This window comes from Toxotes jaculatrix, chromosome 24 (genome assembly GCF_017976425.1).
Source record: "Toxotes jaculatrix isolate fToxJac2 chromosome 24, fToxJac2.pri, whole genome shotgun sequence".
Classification (NCBI taxonomy): domain Eukaryota; kingdom Metazoa; phylum Chordata; class Actinopteri; family Toxotidae; genus Toxotes; species Toxotes jaculatrix.
In genome coordinates, this window is record NC_054417.1 from 3,970,030 (window position 1) to 3,989,338 (window position 19,309).

A 19,309-nucleotide genomic window follows, 5' to 3' on the forward strand; every position below is an offset into this window, starting at 1 on the left:
CACGACATAGTGCTTTGCTATAAGCTAGTGTACAGCCGCTGAGAGGAAAATGGCTCCAGAAGTGAGGTTTTACAAAGCCATTTCCAAGGACACTGATCTCACTCTTTATTTTTTTTTCTCCTCCCAAGGTTAGTTAGAAATGTGTTATTTATGTATTTTTCATGGGCACACATTAGGTTAAAGGTATTGATTTGAAGAGTAACAATAAAACCAAAAATAGAAAATCATAAAAATCAAGAGGAACCAGATATTCAGACAGTTCACTACAGGCCTTCCACTGATAATGACTTTTATTATAAATGAATCTGCCAGTTATTTTGCTGATAAATCAAATAATAATTTGCCCTATAAGACTTCACATACTAAATCCTCATAACTGATATCCTGGAACTGATTACCCCTCTGTAGAAGTTTGGGGAAACCTGCAGCACAGTACAGTCCATGTATTTCATAGTATTTTGTGGAAGTGTGTCTGCCTATCCAACCTGTCTGTGGTCTGTTGGTGGGAAAGTCCAAAATCCAATTACATAAGGTAGTACTGAGGCCAGGACTGAGGAGCTTGTCAAACAACATTCAGACATAGGTACTGTTATTTTTAAGGTGTGGGGGTGGAGTGGAAATGATATCCTGTGGATCTGGTTGCACCAAAGGCAGCATTAGTTCAGGATCTTTGACATGCTGGACCACCAGCTTCTCAAAACGCTTCAGAATGAAGGGTCCAGGTGCCACAGCTCAGTAATCTCTAATCACAGTGTTCAGAGACTGCTCTACTTTGGCCGCAAGAGGGCAGTAAATTTCAAAATGAATGCAAACAGTCGATATCCGATCTTTTACGAGACAGAAAGTTGTTCAGAGATGTAAGGAGAGATATCACTTACACTTCTATCCTTCTAATTGATATCTATTTTTAGCTTTAACTGGTCAAGCATGGCTTGCCTTGCTTGTCCTAACGGCACGTGACTGCTCAATTTGTTATCAGCGATCAAGAAAAGGGTGTCAATGTGTTATTGTCACTATCGTTTTACTTCTTGGCACATGGTTATTAGATAGTGATAAGTGAAAGATTCAGTGCAGCTGTCTAACTGTCAGAGATATGATCAAGAACACAATAGAGCAGAAAAAAGAAAGAAGAGTTATCCCCCTTCAACAAATGAATGGATACTGGTTGTCCAGAAAATATGAAATCTTCCAAAAAAAATAGTCCTCCCTTAAAAATCCCACAATGAAAGCTTATCCTGTCAAGCATCTCCCTGTGCCATTCTTTAAAGAGAAGCTCATCCAAAAGGTGCTGTCACCTGCCTCTCATTCTTTGATTGTTTTTTTCCTCAAGCATCCACTCTCTCCCCTCCCTGACAGTGTTTCCTCCTCAGCGGATTCATCCAAAATTCAATTACTTTCGAGGAGGGTTCAGCAAGAGAAATGGGGCACTCTCTCAACACTCTCGGGAATCGGAGTTAGCCCTGAGGAATGCATCTCCCTCTCACACTCGCACACAAACAATTTCAGCAATCGACGAGTGAGACTTTACTGCTTTACTACAGCTCGCCAGATGGATGGATATTGAGATGATGATTTATACGGATCTCTCATTTCAAGTCTCTCTTGCTCTGTCACACAATTTCTCGGGTTGTTTACACTGAAGGCCCTCATGCTCAATTCTGAACCACTGCTCATATCTGATGTTTCTGGATTACTGTTCATATCTTTGTAGGATGTTACCCACATCAGATACCAATGGGAACTGACAGCAAGAAGCAATAACAGACACCCATTTTTGTACCAACACCTCTCCTGCTTGTTTGGAAAATATTTCAGGTCGGTGGCTCAAAATTTTGATGGAATTGAGGTGTAAAACTTTGTTGAGTCATTTCATCTTCTTGCTAATGGCTTAAAAAAGAAAAAATCTAAAAGATTCTATTTTATATGCTTTCAAAGAAACAGTAGAAGAGCAGTTTTCTTTAAAGGCCTCAAAATTTCTTTATGCAACCCTGATTTTGACTAAATTCTGATTTGAGCTCTTAAACATAAGCAGCATTATGAGTCACATGCCTTGAATCACATATCCAGATTGAAAATGAAAAAATTAATTAGAGCTGCGACGCTCCACCACCTCTCCCCCATGTCACCCCTCTGCCCCCTTCCTCCTACCTCCAGTCGGAAAATTGATATGTACTCTGCTCGGTGAGTTATTAACATTTCTATTTGTGAGGAATACTTTTCAAGCCCTTACACTCTTGGCTGACGCACACATACACCCACACGAGTCTGTGCACTGCTCACTGAATTATTCCATTTTAGATTATCTAATAACCCTGTAACCACAAGCCTCCATGTTCTTGACATGCATGCAGGAAGTGAGAGAGAGAGAGAAAGAAAGAAAGAAAGAGAGAGAGGAGTGTATGTAATCAACATCTCTAAACATGTTTAACACTGCAATTGTCTGCAAATAAATGTTTCTTCTGCGTTAGTATAAAAATATGCGCAGTCAATTTCCTCCCTGGAGACAGAGTGAAAAAAAAAAAACACGTAAATCATCAAGAGCACAATGAAGAAATAAATAAGAAACAATAAAACATACACACTGTGTTTACAAACATTATGCAATACTGTGTTTCTGGTTGCTAATTTGTCTCTGTGGGGTGAGAATAAAATACAGGACAACATCTTTGTGTCATTTAAAGAACTGTTTCAGAAACGGTTTGTTAAACTGTGGATATCTGAGTTGCTGCCTTGTAACATATTTAATCCCCTGACTATGACGATACGCAATATTCTATGCAAACATCCAGTTTTAATACATTGTGCTCTCTTCATTTTCATCATGATTCAAAATTATTAGCTCTGTTTCATTGCAACTTCAGCACAAGTTGCACGGACATCAGTAAAACTTCCAAAGTTGTGAGGAACACATGAAAGCAATACTTACTTTATCACTAATTGCCAGTTTGAATTTGCATTCACTGCCAGTCATGCATGTTATCTAAAATATCAGGAATGACAGTTTTAGATTAAACCAGCAGCAACAAAAACTGCCTGAAAATAACCTCTCTGCCTCTGGGTTTAAAAAATCTTTTGTTGCTGTGATGCACTTACTCTGCAGAATTCCCTAACATCTATTAAATCTTCATTTAATATCTCTATGGGAATGAGGAGTGTTGAACTCAACAAATGGCCAAATAAACAACTGGCCTTAAAATCTAACTCAGCTTTTAGCTTGCCATTTGACCTCAACGGGGAAATGACAGAAACCACTCTCTGTAGGTGAAAAATGGCAGATACAGTATATAATGTATAATTTATAGTTTTTATTTTTGGTCTTGGGAGTTGTTAGCCGCCAGTGAGGTTGACAAAACACACTTTCAGTGAATTCTATGGACACACACAAATGTGCACACACATACAAACTGTCTTTGCAGTCACGTCCAATTCTTAGTCCCATTCCCTGAGCTGCCTGCTAACTAGATTCTTTATCCTGCCTGGCTGTCAGGGAAATAAGGATGACATTAAATGAACGGAGCTCTCTCTTTGGATATTCCAGGCCAGTGGTAAGAGGACGGAGGGAGAGCCTGCTGGAATCACTGAGAGGAAGAGGTGAAAGGGGAAGAGAGGATGAATGAGCGCTAGAACGGGGAGAAGAAGAGAGGACGAGGAGGAGGCATGAGAGGCACTATCATGAGACGTTGCCAAGCAGCAGAGCATTGAAACACACAGAGAAGCAAATTACTGGGGAATATTTTGGTAACTGCAAACTATCCACGTTTTGACATGATAGAGATTAATATCTGAGTTTTACGGAGTTCACTGTCTCCACAGCTATCTATAAAAAGAAGCTGATGTGATTTAAAAGATTAAACCAATTTGTAGCATCTACACAGCAAATTTTCCAGTGTTAATAGATGTTGATTTTTCAAAACACGGACAATTATTAGGGGTGTCGAAGAGTTGTTTGTTTGCTCACAGACGTAATGGGCACTAAAGCTGCAATTCAAACTGTCTAAAAGTTGTAAATTCACTCTGATGGATATGGATTTACAGCAAAATAGCACAGTGATGATTCACACAGTGCTAAATTAATACTGAAGCTCCTGCTCTATTGCTGCATCACAGATCATTTACTACTCTTTGAAAGGACGCTATCAGCCTCAAAACAGACCCGTCTTATGAACATGTTTACAGGCAATCAACTTCCCAGATCACACAGCACTTATAGACGACAGCACAGAGACTTTGAAAGTCACATTTTTAAGCCAATCTGCTCCTTTTATACTATCAGAACAGCCACACTTATGTGAAGGTAAAAAGAAATATCAGGCTCATCCAGAAACTTGTACTTTAGTCTTAATGCAGCTGTGTGAGAAAAACCATGTCGATTGACTTGGATTAGGTCTTTCTCAATGTTACTTTTGTAAGAGAATCCAGTAAGTCAGTTAAACTCCAGCACATGTCTTTTTCCCTGCCGGCTTGATCTGTACTGCTGATGTCAATCAAAATCTCAAACACGGTCAGAGTTCAAGGTCTGAAACAGGATTTACCTCAGGAGGAAGCATGCTACAGTGGCTGCTGCACGACACTTGTAAAACCTCATGCTGCAGGGTTATCTGAAGTCTAACATTAGCAACATATATCTATAGCAGTAATAGGTGTACTTCAGAGAAACATTCCCACTGCTAAATAAAATGAAAATTCATCAAGCCGAGGGTTAAGACTTCCAGTGGCAACGATGAGATATTCACGGGCTGAAGCATTTCTCTCTTTATCTCTCTCAAACACAACCTCTAACACACTTTTTCACTCAACACCTAAATTTAAATCTGTGACACTGAGACTGAGCTGCTGCTGAACTGCAGAGTCTCGAGTTAACTCTACAGTATGCTAATGCTATTCATTGGAGAGCATCAAAGCCTGAGTTCTTCAAGGACCTCTGACTTTAAGAAAGTAAAAAAACACTGCATATTTTATAGTATAACGGTAGGAAAAGATTTCATTGGATATGTCTTTTTTTTTTTTCATTTGGAAGCAGGAAGGCAGCTTTCTACAGATTAAAGAGAAACATGAGTAGCAACCAATTAAATGTCTGGCATAAATGTTCTTAAACCATAAAAATGTAGAAAGTAACAGCCTACAAAAATGAGAAATAATGCCCTGGCAGATTTTGTAGTTTGCTAAATCGCTTCAGCTGAATATACTGTCTGTCTAAGCAGCAGAACTGTGGGCTGATTTAAGGAGAAATGAAAGAGGATTGTCAGATTATTAACACAAGTTAATAAATGCCTACCCTAAAGCAACTATAATCATTAAGGCTGCTAAACATTTATCTTGCAAATTTTTTTTTTTCATCAAATCAGCCACTAGGAAGAATCAACTTAAGCAGAACAACTGTACAATCCAGCGATCGCAAAAAACCCCAAAACAAAAACAAAGCCTTTGAAAGAATAATCAAAGTCCTTCTTTTAACAAACAATGTGTTCGAAATTGTCAAGTCAATTTATCTGACCTTGTGTGTTGGGTTTGCACACTGCTTGAAAGTACAGTTCATCAGCTTCCATCAATGATGAAGGCAGAATGATGGATGTGCAGCAAGTGGCTTTAAAATGATCTGATTGAAATACACAATGAACTGTTTTATACTTCCTATACTCCCTATAGACACACACACACACACACACACACACACACACATTATTTTCTTTTTTCCAAGGATTCATAACCAGATTGCAAAAGTACACACACACACACAAACCTGTCAGTGTGAAAGATACTTGGCTTCACTGCACATTTTCTCCGAAACTGTCCCTTACACGTCTGAACCAAACAGCCCAGCAAGCAAAAATAAACTTAAGTGCTAAGGTGAGCAGACATGTTGTAGTTACAACTGAGAGCTTAACGGCGCAATGCAAATAAGCTCTCACACAATAACAGACGACCCACATCTCCATGCGAGGCAGCCGAGATTCAATATCGGAGGACAAGCAGTGCTGCGTCCCCAGGCCCTTCTTGTAAAGTGGCCCATAAATCAAGAACCCTGTTGAGAGGCGGTCTCTGTGGGTCTGGTCCAGCAGGGGGGAAACAGAGCCACGCTCTGGCTGAGACGAAGGCACATCAGCAGCCCCCTCAGTAGGAAAGCAAAGGGTGTTTTAGCAGCATTAAATTATTACCATCATCAGCCAAACTATCGTTTATGTTACATTTGAGTATATAGATGATTCCATAGCTCAGCCACAACAGGTAACTGAACTGGATCAAACCCTATATACTTGTTAATGTTGGTATAAAACATAAAGCTCTCACAATATACAATATGTATAGACTGATAGAAAATGGAGAATTTGTTAACTACAACTTTCTGGCACTGGTTGTAGCTCAGTCTATACGAGAATGATTGCTGCTGTGATAAGATAAATCAGATTCATCATTCATTTCAGTGCCAAAATGTTCACTACACAGTGAAAAACATTATAAAACACTATAAATATACTCACTGAGTATATACTACTGTACAATAAAATAAAATAAAATATACAGTGTGTACATACCAACATAAAATAGATCAAAAATAAACCACCAACACACTGTATGGAAAGGTGCATCTGTGCTACTATAATACCATCTATAACCATACGCTTAAACTTAGCAGAATGGTACAGTCCTGGCTCATTATATTACAAACAGCTGTAGAGTGTTTAGCATCTTAAAATTTGGCCCTCAAATATGGCGTAAATATTGTGCACTGGTAGAAAATAGGGCCTCATCTGTGGTGGGTAATGACAAATAACAAATGAAGGATTGCTAATGAAGCGCTCCTTGATTTCACTCACTATTAATCCCTTGATGTGGTTGTTCTATTTAAGGTCCTGTCTGGCGCAGAGGGCAGACTTTGGTGCAAACACTGTTAGGAGTCCTACCGAGGGTACCCATGTATGCATTCATATATTGCATGCAAATAGGCTACATCCATGGTTCCCACGCATGTAGATGCTGCAAATAACATGCTGAGCATTTTCTTTCAGCGAATACTTAACAGCCTTGGTAGACAGACTTATCCAGAATGGGCTTGTAGAAGGATCTACTGAACTTACTGAACATCTCAACATCAGCAGCTTAAAACACTGGTCGAAATGTGAATAAAGATTGGTAGTTATTATAGTGTTTTGATCACATTTAAGCTGAGTCTCTATGCCGTTATCCTGCAAATGCATTAGCTTGCACAATAAGGTCTGGGTCTCTCTTCTTTTCTCCTGCCAACTATTATTTTGTGTGATTTTTTATCTCCACACCAACGTATGGAATGTCACAACAAAGCCTTCATGAATGAGTAAGCACAGATCCGATGAAGAGAGGAGGGGAAATGGGAGGAAAAATTGCTCATTTTGCTTCCCCTGGCATGCAATTTCCATCCTCTATCCACATCTCTCTAAAAGCTATCTAAAACACATCAACTTCATCTTTCTAGGCTGGATGGGCCTCAGAGGATCACCTCCAGACATGGCACGATGACAGTGGGGCTGAAAAGAAAGGATGAAAATGATAATTCTGTCCTCTTGCTTATAGCAATGGGCTTCTCATTCTACTGCTGATTAAAAAGGGGAAAAAACATTCATTTTAAACGTCACTTGCCCCTAGGAAAGAAAAATACTGTGTATTGAGGTAATTGATCATGCCTCAGATGGCTGTTTCATCAGAGGAAGTGCAACACGAGTATTTCATCGCCTCTTTCTTCATTTTACAATGTGTTACAATTGACCAGCACAGCATTTGAGCTCCAGGGCAAGCTAACACTGTGTCTGACCCTGAGTCCTTTTATTTTCTGCTGTACCAAATGAGAAAATAAACGCTTTTAAATTGCATTTGATTCTGGTCAACTTCATGCTTTGACCCCCCCCCCAAAGACACACATGCATATGCAGAATGGCTTGCATATGTTTCTCAAGAGAAATGTAAAGAGACAGTTGGAAATTATGTCATTACAATCACTTTTTAATGGTATTAAGTGTTGCTCTGTTGGGATACGAATTCCATTACATGTAGAAAGTAAATAAAACTAATGAAGCTAGCATAGCAGCAGCAGCCACTCACATTCATACATGAAGGCATTCAGATCAAGGTCTAAAAAAAATAAGTGGCCCATGAAAATCATTTGCAAGGGTTCACAGATTCCTCTCTGTGAATAACAGCATGGACGTGTGCACAGAGAACACAAGGACCACACAGTGAACGGGGGCCAATTCTGAAGGCCATCTATTTTTTCCATAAAGCCTGGTCTCTCATCAGGGACTAATCGTGATTCGTATGAGAAGGATACAAGGACTGAGACAGAGAGTGATTCTTTGTTGAACTCTTTATCCCACCTGACATAACATAACATACATTATGTTTATAGAACTGTAAATAATGACATCTGTTATGGACTGCTGTGCGCTAGACTGGGTGAGTCAACGAGGCAGGTGTTTATAAATGTATTTGTAAATCATTCTACGTTCCAATAGTGATAGAAATGGCAGTGATATAAGCTATTTTCTGGAAAACTTGTTGAAAAATAGTTTATTGATAAAAAAATACTGGGGAGGTAAGAAATGACTGCTTGGTTTCAGCAACCTGCCATGTCCAGGTTACCATTATACACAGCTTCTTTTTGAAGGGTTCACAAGCCAAAAAGCAGGTTTCCTATTGTAATCTGGCCTAACCTACACAGAGCTAAAACCAGGACTGGAAAATGCCTGAAAATATTATTTGAAGCTTGAAAATGCATAGATACATTGAAATTTTTGGTATTCACCTTTGGTAGTTTTCATTCTGCTTTGTACAGACAAGGTGGCATACCCAGACATGCTGTAATCTACCTGATCTACTACATACTTGTCAATTCATGACATGATGGCTGCAACAAAAAATAAGACCAGATCGATGCCGAATGACTACGATGGAAAATGGAACAAGGCATGGGGAAAGAGGAATCTCATCTTCACAGGAATTGGATTTTCAAAAGATTTAACTGGGAGCGCGTCTGTTATGCATGTAGTCCAAAGCTTCTAATACTCAGATTTCACAACAGTCAATAAGTCTGCACAGCAGTGCCAGGCAGGAATGGAAGGTGCTCAAGCTGAAGTACAACATTTATGATATTTGCACAAACACACATGGCCACACACATACATAAACTCACGGGCTGGATCGCCTCTCACTATTTCCATTTCCCCTTGAGTCGTACTAATGTAATTTAAGAGCTATGATTGAGGTGGCTCCCTCTCAGCTTCCTCTCCCACATTCTTCCTCACAAATCCTCATCAATTGCTCCAATCACTCCTCACACACAGCCAATACTCCACAGCGAGACATCCCTTATTTCCACCACATTAATGAACTCTTTCATTTGAAAGCCTTTGACTGTCCGCCCCTTGATTGCAAAGCCAAGGCCAATAGGCCTTGGTGACAGCTCCTTGAAAATTAAAAGTATCAATCAAGACAGGAAAGGAAAAACCTTGTGATGTCCATAGATTCTTCTGTCTGCCAGAGAAATCACTGTAAGCTGAACAGGGTCAAGTGCTATTTGCAAATGCTTGTCATGGTTTGTTTTAGCTCATTTTAGTGCAAAACAGGTGGAGTTTGCCTCATGAAAGAAGAAAATAAGATGAAATGTCAGTTATTAGGGACAAAATGACAGCTGACTATTTTATATGTCTGACAACAACATTTTATGAAACACTGTGATGCTGTAACACCACAAATAACAAGAATCTCATTGTAATGAAGGCCCAATAGCCACTCCATGCAGATATTGTAAAACTGTGTAGCTTGTGTGTAAATTCAACCATAGGGTTTATATAACAGAAGAACTCAAGTGTGTTGTCAGTGTTAAAATGCTTTTTTAACAGAGATGAAGTATTGAAAATTGCACGTGAAATTAAACTGCTAATAAAACAACTTCACCGGTGCAATAACATGCCCTTCAAACCTACACTAAATACATCAGAGAGCAGAGGAGGAATTCAATGCTGCTGGGTAAACTTGACCAGCATAAAAAAGTGTCAATGCTGGATGACATAATCTCTGTCTAAATCAATTTCTGTGTGAGAGCACTCGACTCAGCTCAATATGTAGCTGCAGGGCTTCCGTTAAGTGGCCACTGCCACTTACCTATTAATTCATGTGCTGCTAGTTGCTCCTGTGGCAAAGCTTAACCCCAGATTTTGGAGATGAATAAAGATATTATTAAAGTGACATCATAAACCAAGAAGAAATCACCCAAAGCACAAAGTGTCAAGACGAAATTGGAGTGGAAAGATTTAGTGCAGAGCACCATGCAAGCTGATTTTGGAGCTGTGGAATTGGGGAGCAAATGTTACCGTTAACAAAATTAGAAAATCACATGCAATTAATGAGGTGATGGCTGAGTGTGGTGCTCACGCTGCCTGTAAGCCTCGGCCTTAGAAGGTGGTTATGGTTTCGAATAGATTTACAAAACTGCATCAAAAAAAAGAAGCATCTCTGCTGCAGCTGTTGCTTGATAAGATGGTGAGAGGCAACTTACACGGCTACAGTAACTCTCATCTGTGGTAACTTCACATCAGTATCACTTCCTGATCCCCAAATATGTTAAACTGGCAAAGCCCATTTTGATCAGAGCCAGAGTGGAGCTCCAACATCCATCTGGACAATCATAAGCCATCATCCGTCCAAGCAGGGGAGGGAAGCAGGGGAGAGGAGAGGAAATACTAGCAAATACTGAAGAGAGGCACAGAGAGAGCTGACTCGCCAAGCAATCACTCAGCAGAAATAATTTGCAATAACTAAGACCGGGTTTTTTTCTGGCCTCCCTCCTCTGGCACACACACGCGCACATTGGTTGCGCACGCAGAAAGCGACGCGAACATGTGCACAAATTCGCCAAAAAAAAAAAAAAAAAACACCCACGGACACACGCACGCCACCGTGCACTTCTACAGGGGCACACACAGAGACAGACACATCACACACACACACACACACACACTGCTGACGCACCAGGGAGAAATGCAAATGCGCACAGTGTTACACAATTAACGTCGAGAAAAAAAATAATGCGTAAAATTGGCAGCTCCTATCCACTGACACGCTGCAATCCCTCTGCTTGGATAATTAGGTTTCACTAAAGAATACAGAGGACTTCAGCAGTCCACTTCCTCTGCCGTACTGCAGCCGTGGACAGTTCCACTGAGGGGGCTCCATCCGCAACTAAAGCAAAAAGAGCGGCTGAGATTCATGTGTAACAGGGGGGGGAAAAAAACATGTTCGCTCCAAATGCGCATTTAAGCGCCGCATATAAGGAGATCATGAATCCGTTTGATAAAGCACGTCCATTAGTAAACGATGCAAATCTTTGCATATGAAATGTCCGTGTCATCCAAATTAATCGTGGGTGCCGACAAACTGGTGTAAACATGTCCACAGAAGGCAGCATGAGAAACTAACCAACTTTGGGAACATAAAGGTGAAAGGATAAATTGAACTTACCCACAAGCAGTTTCCCAATGATAGCGTACACTCTTCTGTCAGTTCTGATAACCCCACACCATCACGGTGTATCAGAATCTGTTTTGGTCTACAGAGTAAAGCAGCAACGATCGGAAAACAAGGAATCCCAGTTGTTCAATAGTCCACTTCTCCAACAAAAAAAAAAACCGCAACGTCTATCCCAAAATTACATATTGCCAGCCTGACTGGCACAAATCAGATCAGGAAAACACCTGCAGCCGGTCACTTTCAAACAGCAGGAGAGACGAAAACGAAGAAAATCATGACAGTGATTAGGGGAATGGTCGACACAATCAATGAAGGGCAATATCAGAGGAGGCAATTAGTCTGATTATCCTATTAAATCAGTTGCTCAGCCGCTCACAGCCACACGGCCCCGGCAGGTGAGCACCGCTTTAAGCAGGACTACACGAGCGCAAATTTCCAAAGTGATGTGCAGAAAAAGACACATCGGATGCTCTCTCTCTCTCTCTCTCTCTCTCTCTCCCTCTCTCCGTGCCTGAGAGTGCCGCTGTGTCAACGAGATACGTCAAGTGTGCACAGGTTCACCAAGACAGCGCAGGACATGAGGGGATCTGCCATCAAAATAAAAGACCACACGAGTGGAGAGTGCATCAGCCATCAAAATGTTGGCGATAAGATTGAATTTAGATATGAAGCTGGAAGCCTCATTACCACTATGTCATTATGTGTTTAAAACTACTTCCGGCATAGCTGGATTCCAGCTGTGAGGTGCACAGGTTCCATTCCTTGGTTACTCTCGTATCTGGGGCTGTTCTCAAAACACATATTTTCCCGTGCGTCTTTTATTTTGAAGAAAAAAATCAGAAGCTTTATTTTCTTATGCTGTCTGACTTGACACTGGTGCCAGTATGAACGCTCCCAGTCAGACCTGCATTCCTCTGGAGTCGTCATCTTCTGCATGGCGCACTGGCTGAAACCTTCCCGACAAGCGCACATGAGGAAATTCATCCTCATTATGCACCTGTCTCGAAAGATAAATTCGTAATGTGGGACTTATTTTTAGTGGCTTACATAGCGCTGAATGGAGCGCATGGGCCGACAGGCAATGCAGTGCATCTCCAGTTTGAGGATAGACGCACTGCCGCCCAATGGAAATAACAGAAAAGGTCTGAAATGCACTGTGAAAAATACTCTCCTTAAGAAATCACTTCAGCCTAAGCAGGTTATTACTGCATTAAATAAATAAAATATATGGGACTAGACTAAAATTTCAGTGAGAATCTACAAAAGGCCACGCAGGACATGGGGAAAATATGTGCATGTGTTCTGTTTTTTTTTCTTGTGATCATAAAAATGCTGAAAAACAGAATTACACAATTCTTATTATAATAAGACAATAAAAGCACTTTACTCCACAGCCTCGGGTTTACAGTATCGTTAACGTGAACCCAACAGTGCGGCAGTTTCCTTGCAAAGTCACTGAGGAATCAAAGCTTGTTATGAGCAGACCACTAAATAATTAATAATTAATAATCACAGAACATAAATAATTACATGCACACCTCTTTGGCATTACAGAGCTGTCAGTCGAACTCATTCCTCCTTGGATCAACATGCTGGTATTTGTTGCACAGAACTGCTCAAACTAAAGGGGGAAACATACTTTGGAAACACATGAAATTACTTAACCTAGTTAGAAAATTCTGGTGAATCTTGGGACTGATATGAGAACAAATCACTTGTGCAGAAACAAAAAAATGTTTTAAAGATTTAGCAGTTACAGAAACTCACTGTGTGAAACCAGTACTGAGGAATAATATGACAGAGAGTCCACAAAACCTCTGTCACTGATGTACAGGAGCCACGCATGACCTCGCACAACCCAGACCTTCATCTGCAGCAGAAAATGCTGTGGTCCATTACCACAAAATTAGATGGGTTTTTTTCCCCTTGTCTACTTCTGGTAGGTTTATGAAGGCAATCATGTTTTCATTACACTGATGAAGTAGAAAAACACAAAGGCTTCAGTTGAACTGATAAACATGTCTCTTTTGATAAATGTACTATTTTATAATCAAAATAAACGTTACTATGGGTTTAGTTTACATTACAGCACAATATATCCACATCTGATACCAGTATTCATTCCACTATATCCATAGTTATCATCTTTTTCCTGCTCATTATTAACTACACACCAGGATGAATGTGACAAGTCCACTGAGAAGCCTGAAAGGATTTCAGTCTGTACAGCTCAGGTATTACCAGTATTTACGAGTAACCAAGGACTCACATCCAACAGGCTGGAGACAAAACCCTGAATCACTGAAGATGATGAATGGACAGTAAGGCTGCCTTGCTTTCTTCCTGAACTGCAAAGGTGTGATACAGATTAAGGGCTTGTAGGTAAGCGGGCCTCCCTGTCAGCCAGCCAGGTCGTCAAAAAGGGACTCGTTTGATTTCCCCATCACTGGGCTACCCCTGTCAAGACTTTGGCCTCTGGCACTGCGTTTCTGTGAGGGGAATTTCGATGAGGGGAGGGCTTTGAGGAGGAGAAAAACCACCCTCCTTGGACTGAAAATGTGCACTTGTGAGCTTTCTTTGTCATACACTGGCCATGATGTGAATAGGGGTTCCTTAATGAGCAAAGGAGTGGACAAACACGGCATTGATTCCCCCCTTCTATCTGAGGTTGTCGTCCGCAAATGGCCTCAACTCAATCAACCAGTTAGTGTGCAACTTTGAGGACAACTGTCCAATGGGGGTGGATTGTTTGTCATTTTTTTTCTGATGGTTTAAGGATTTGGGTGACAGCCATGAAAAAAAACGTTTAGTAACATTAAAAACTCATGGACATATTTTCCAGATCTCTTCTGTGCTGTATGTAAAAAGTCTGGAAATCCTTTCTAGCATGTTTTGGATTGTTTAGTTAGTCATATATAGGTCGATGAATAACTCTCAAAATCCAATTTTTAAACTTAAAATCACCATCACTAAGCTCAAAACAAAACTGTTTTCTAATGTTCTTGAAACCTGACCTAAGCCTTTTAGGAATATATTTGTACTTGACAACAACAGTGTGAAGCTTTATTCTGTTCCAATTAAAAATGACATCTTCTGGGTGGAAAACATGTCATGAGTTCTTACAAAATAATTAAATTACATAAAAGTGATATTCTGTTTATGAAACTTGCATTAAAATAGTATCAAAAACTGTTGTTAAACTTTGAAATATTATGAACCATTAACTTGGGATTACTTTTGCATTTTGGAATGAAACTCCTCATAAACTAAAAAAAAAAAAAGATGACCCTGCGTAAGAAATCGCAGACTAAGATCTTTACTCAGTACCTACTAAAAGGAACGATAAACAATGCTAAAATATTGATAATTAAAAAGATTATATGATCAAAATACACCTGTACAAGATGATTACTGAATGAAATAAACAATAATCTTCCGTTCTGAATGGATACATCATATTCAAAGCTTAACATGCACCTGTGACCACGGGTTGATGCGCATCTATGCTCTTCAGTTGAGGTGCACTGAAGCTGACATATGTGAGGCATGTTATCGTCACATTTTCATGGTGGAATCAGCCACCTCATTAGAATCCCATCAAAACATCAGGTGAAAATGCTGCCTGGCTCGCAGGATGTGGATGGCGAGGAGTACCTTATCACGGGCTAATTGCATTTTCCTTCTTTCTGTTATTCTATCCACTTTTGTTCTGCTGTGTTTTCACCCTCCGTACACTGCACTAGGTAGCAAAAAAACAGAGTAATTTTGAGCACAGCTTTGAGTCATTGGTATTGGTGAAGAATGCCAATGTAATAACCAGTGCAATTTAAAAAAATATCTTTTCTATTTGACTTTTCAACGATTATTTCAAATGCAATAATTTTCTTTTTGGTTAAACGAAATGATGAGGGAAAAAAACCTACTGCGGCAAACCGTAAAAAGCACAGCCATATGTCCCTGTCCTGCTTCCTCGGCTGAATATCTCAACCTCATTTGGACTGGGAGTGATAACCAGACATCACTTTGTGAGATGGACTGTTTTCAGAGAAGGCTACAGATTTAATTGGGGTAATGAGGTCACCGGAGGAAGCCCTGAAGCCTTTCTCCAATTACTGCCTAGCAAACACAGAGTACCAAACAGGCCTGAGCAAAAACATTTCAACATGACAAAGTTGTACCACACAGATTAACAAAGCATGACCCTTCCTATTAAACCAATAATGCATGTGTTAATTTGTTCCTGCGCGTGAATAATGATACAGAATACAGTGCGAACAAAAGGAGGTGATCATTTTCATGTGCACCACCAACAGAGGACGAGCTGAACTTGCAAGATCGCACTGCCACGATCTTCTAATTACAGCCTGTATGATTCATAGCGAAAAGCGTTTTAAGTGAATAATTTCTGACAATAGGAGGACATAAACTGTCTTGCAGAGCTGTTGTATGTGCGTGTCTTTCTGGGGGTGATGTCATCACACAGTTAATGCATAATTCACCGCTCATCTCCAATTGAGTTCAGCTCCCCAGAGAAGACTTGATGGGAAACAACTTGACGCAAGTTTGAATGTGATAAACAGAGAATCCACCGTGCTCCTGCTGAGGTACGTGTTTTGGACATTTATGGGGAAGCGTGGCACCGTTTCCACTTCTAAAATGTTAAAAGAGATGCCAGATCAGTGGTGTTTATTTTGTAGACCCAAGTCTACTAAGCAAATATGAGTAAGTGACTCTTATCAGTCAACGGAGAGTTCTTGGATGTGACAACAGTCTAGTTCACTTGCAGTTTGCTGCACACAGATCAGTTTGAAGTATTGTTGAGGCACCGAGTGGCGAGTGATTCTGTCTCTGTGTCACGTCTCTTTCAACACGCGAGGGAAAGCAACGCATCGGGTGTTGCGAAGTCACAATGAAGCCGTGCTGCGTAAAACAAAGAGGGACGAGACAATTTGCGCATGATGGACATTGATGTCTCTGACAGTAGAAATCTCTGTGTCATGTCAGCTGTGGGAGTCCATTTATTTTATACTGAACAGTACATTCGACTGTGGAGCGAGGCAGTCATATAAACATTTTTTGTTCTGTTCAGGCTTTTGTGGAGCCCGCTGACTATCTTGGCTGCCTGTGTTGGTTCTATTTGCCTCTGTTATGCTGAGCAGTGATAGCAAACACCTTAAAATAGTGATAAAGACACACATTCACTGGTATACACTGGAAACAAAATCCCACCTGGACCTTTTGTTCCTCCACTCTTTCCTGCCTTATGTAAGTAAGGAAAAGTCACTGAACTGACTACCTTGCTTTCCTAAAATAAACAGTCACATGCTCTGGCAGAGGTAAGTCTGGTTGCAGATATTTTTATAGCCCTCCTGGCCTACATCTGACAGCTCAACTAGTAATTCTTGTCAGGGAGCCACTACTTACTCTAAATGCATTTTTACTTTTGTGTTTGGAGGAAATTTGGGGTGAACTCCAATTGCATCAAATCACCACACTGAACACCTGAAAATGTAAATCTCTATCCTCTTTAAAGTAAACTGCAGCGAGATTCATAAGAAGGGAAAACATAATCCAAGCCAAAAACAGAAAAGCAATTTTACGGGTATAAAGCAATGGGATGATCATAGCAGTTACTCAAGCACGTAAAGTCTAGCACAACAAAATGCACTGATAACAAATTTACAGCTCATATTCTGCTCTTCTTTACAGTTTCTCCATGGGTATGAACTTTTACACTTTCCCCAACTCACAGAAACTTGAATCCAAATTTGTTTTTCTCCAAAGTACCAAAGCTGTTACACAAACTCCAATGTGACTTTTGTTTACAAGCTGAGGTGCACTTTTAATTGGGCTGCATGAACCTAATGAAACCAATTATAGAAATAAGAAAAACTAAGTTTTTGGTATCATGGTTCAAGCTAAAGAAAATAAACTGTAGAGCTGGCAGACCCCCGCTGGGCCCCCAAACACTACCCACATCCCACCCACTTCAACCCCAGTCTCTGCTGGACGGCATGAAAGGTCTACGAGCTGCTGAGAAAAAGCTGCTGTGCTTAACTGGGAAGCGATGAAAGCACTTTCTTTGCCTGTGTGTGTGTTTGAAGCTCTCTCTGCGTTTTTTTTTTTTTTAACTTTCTACAGAAGCATACAAGCTTTAGAGTAAAGCGATGGAGTAAAGAGTGCAAGGAGGGTGAGCGACCTGCTAACCTTAATAAAGACTTTGAGGGGGAAAAGTGTGCTAAAGGACTGGCCATTGCCAGCCACATTAGCCATGTTAAACAGAGGACCTCAGCTGTAAGTACTGAAGTAAAATTAAAAAGTGCAGGAAGCAAATATTTTGCAGATATGTTCAAATAAATACTAAGTCAGCCAAGTTCAAGAAAAAAAGCTTTCCAGCACCATGTATTTCAAAGATGTATTCAAAATGAATTTTTCACCAGATATGTTGAATAAAACTGAAAATCCCGGGTCTGTACAGTCCCTCCAAAACACATTCTGCTAATACATATAAACAGAATTCACAGCAGTTTGCGGCTCTATAATCATATTTTGATGATGCAGCTCAAGAAGAAAATTAGGCCGTACATATATATCCACTAGGGAGGGAGGAATGAGTAGCATCATGTCTGAGGAGAGTGGACATATGTGCTTACATACGTGCAGCCTGACGTGATGTTCTTTAAAATAAAAGTAGGTTAACTACACATGAGACAGGGTACAAATGTACTACAGTCCCTAATTAAAGCCCATTTAAAAAGTCACAAATTCTTTTACAAATTAGAAAATTAAAGTTAATGAATAAAAACAGATACATGTCGCCCTGTGTCAGGGTCCTGTTACTGTGCATACTGGTTCACTAGCATGGTTATATCACCATATGTCATGATGATCGTCATGATTATTTCTATTCCTCACAACACAACAGACTGTTTGACCAGTTTTACCTTTAAAGCTTAAAATACCCACTTTGGAAGAATTAGTTATGCAAAATCATTCAAAATATAATTCTTATTTAGTGACTTAGCTTCCATACCTGAACAGTCTGATCCGCTGTGATTTTAGTATCTAAAAGTAGTACTGTTTTTTTTTTCCACTGTTAAAAAGCATAAATAGCATAAAAATGATCTAATGATCAGAGAAATCAATCCCGGTTTTTGACATGCCTACTTACTGCAGCTCTCTAAATAAAGAAGAAAGTTAATCCAGTGTAACCCAACAGAAAATCCCACAGAGAAGGTGAAATAAGCTTGAAATTATTCTTGAGATCTTACTTTACATAAAACAAATTTAAAAAAAAACACTGAATAGTCTTTCCTTCTGTCTTTAATCCCCTACCAGATTTTGGTGCACAGGGCCACTTTCAAATTGGGGCTCAAAAAACAGAATCTACATGGAGAGCACGGGAATGCAGGAGATGTGAAATCTTGACGACTGAGCAGAAACAAAGCTACAGGGCATCGTGCACTGGGGCTTTGAATCGTGTCATTTTATCTTGCTCAGCCTGATTGTAACTCATTTTCTGAATTTTCTGAAAACAAGTTAAAGTGTTTCTGAAATGAGTACAAGAAAAGAACAATTAAGACTGAATGAGGCGAAGTGACTTAAATGAACTTGATGAAGGACATGTCATACATTATTGCTTCTGCTATATGGGTCACAATCTTCAAAGCCATTCTATTCTGGTATTTGTGTGTTCATTGGAATGTGAATGCGCCAGGTCTGATCTAGCCACAACGTCCTGCATGTTTCCCAGAAATGTTGTTTAGAGGGTAATTGAGTGATGTGAATAATAAGTAATTCCCGGTGAGCTCTG

At 40.0% G+C, this 19,309-nt stretch overlaps 1 protein-coding gene across 1 annotated transcript in view; it reads right to left on the reverse strand.

Annotated features, from left to right (window-relative positions):
- Window positions 1–11,529, reverse strand: part of LOC121178090 (interleukin-1 receptor accessory protein-like 1) — a 201,905-nt gene extending 190,376 nt beyond the window's left edge. Inside the window, exon 1 of the mRNA XM_041032601.1 lies at window positions 11,488–11,529. The gene's annotated coding sequence lies outside the window, so the exon portion shown is untranslated. The remainder of the gene's footprint in view (window positions 1–11,487) is intronic.
- Window positions 11,530–19,309: the final 7,780 nt, after the last annotated feature.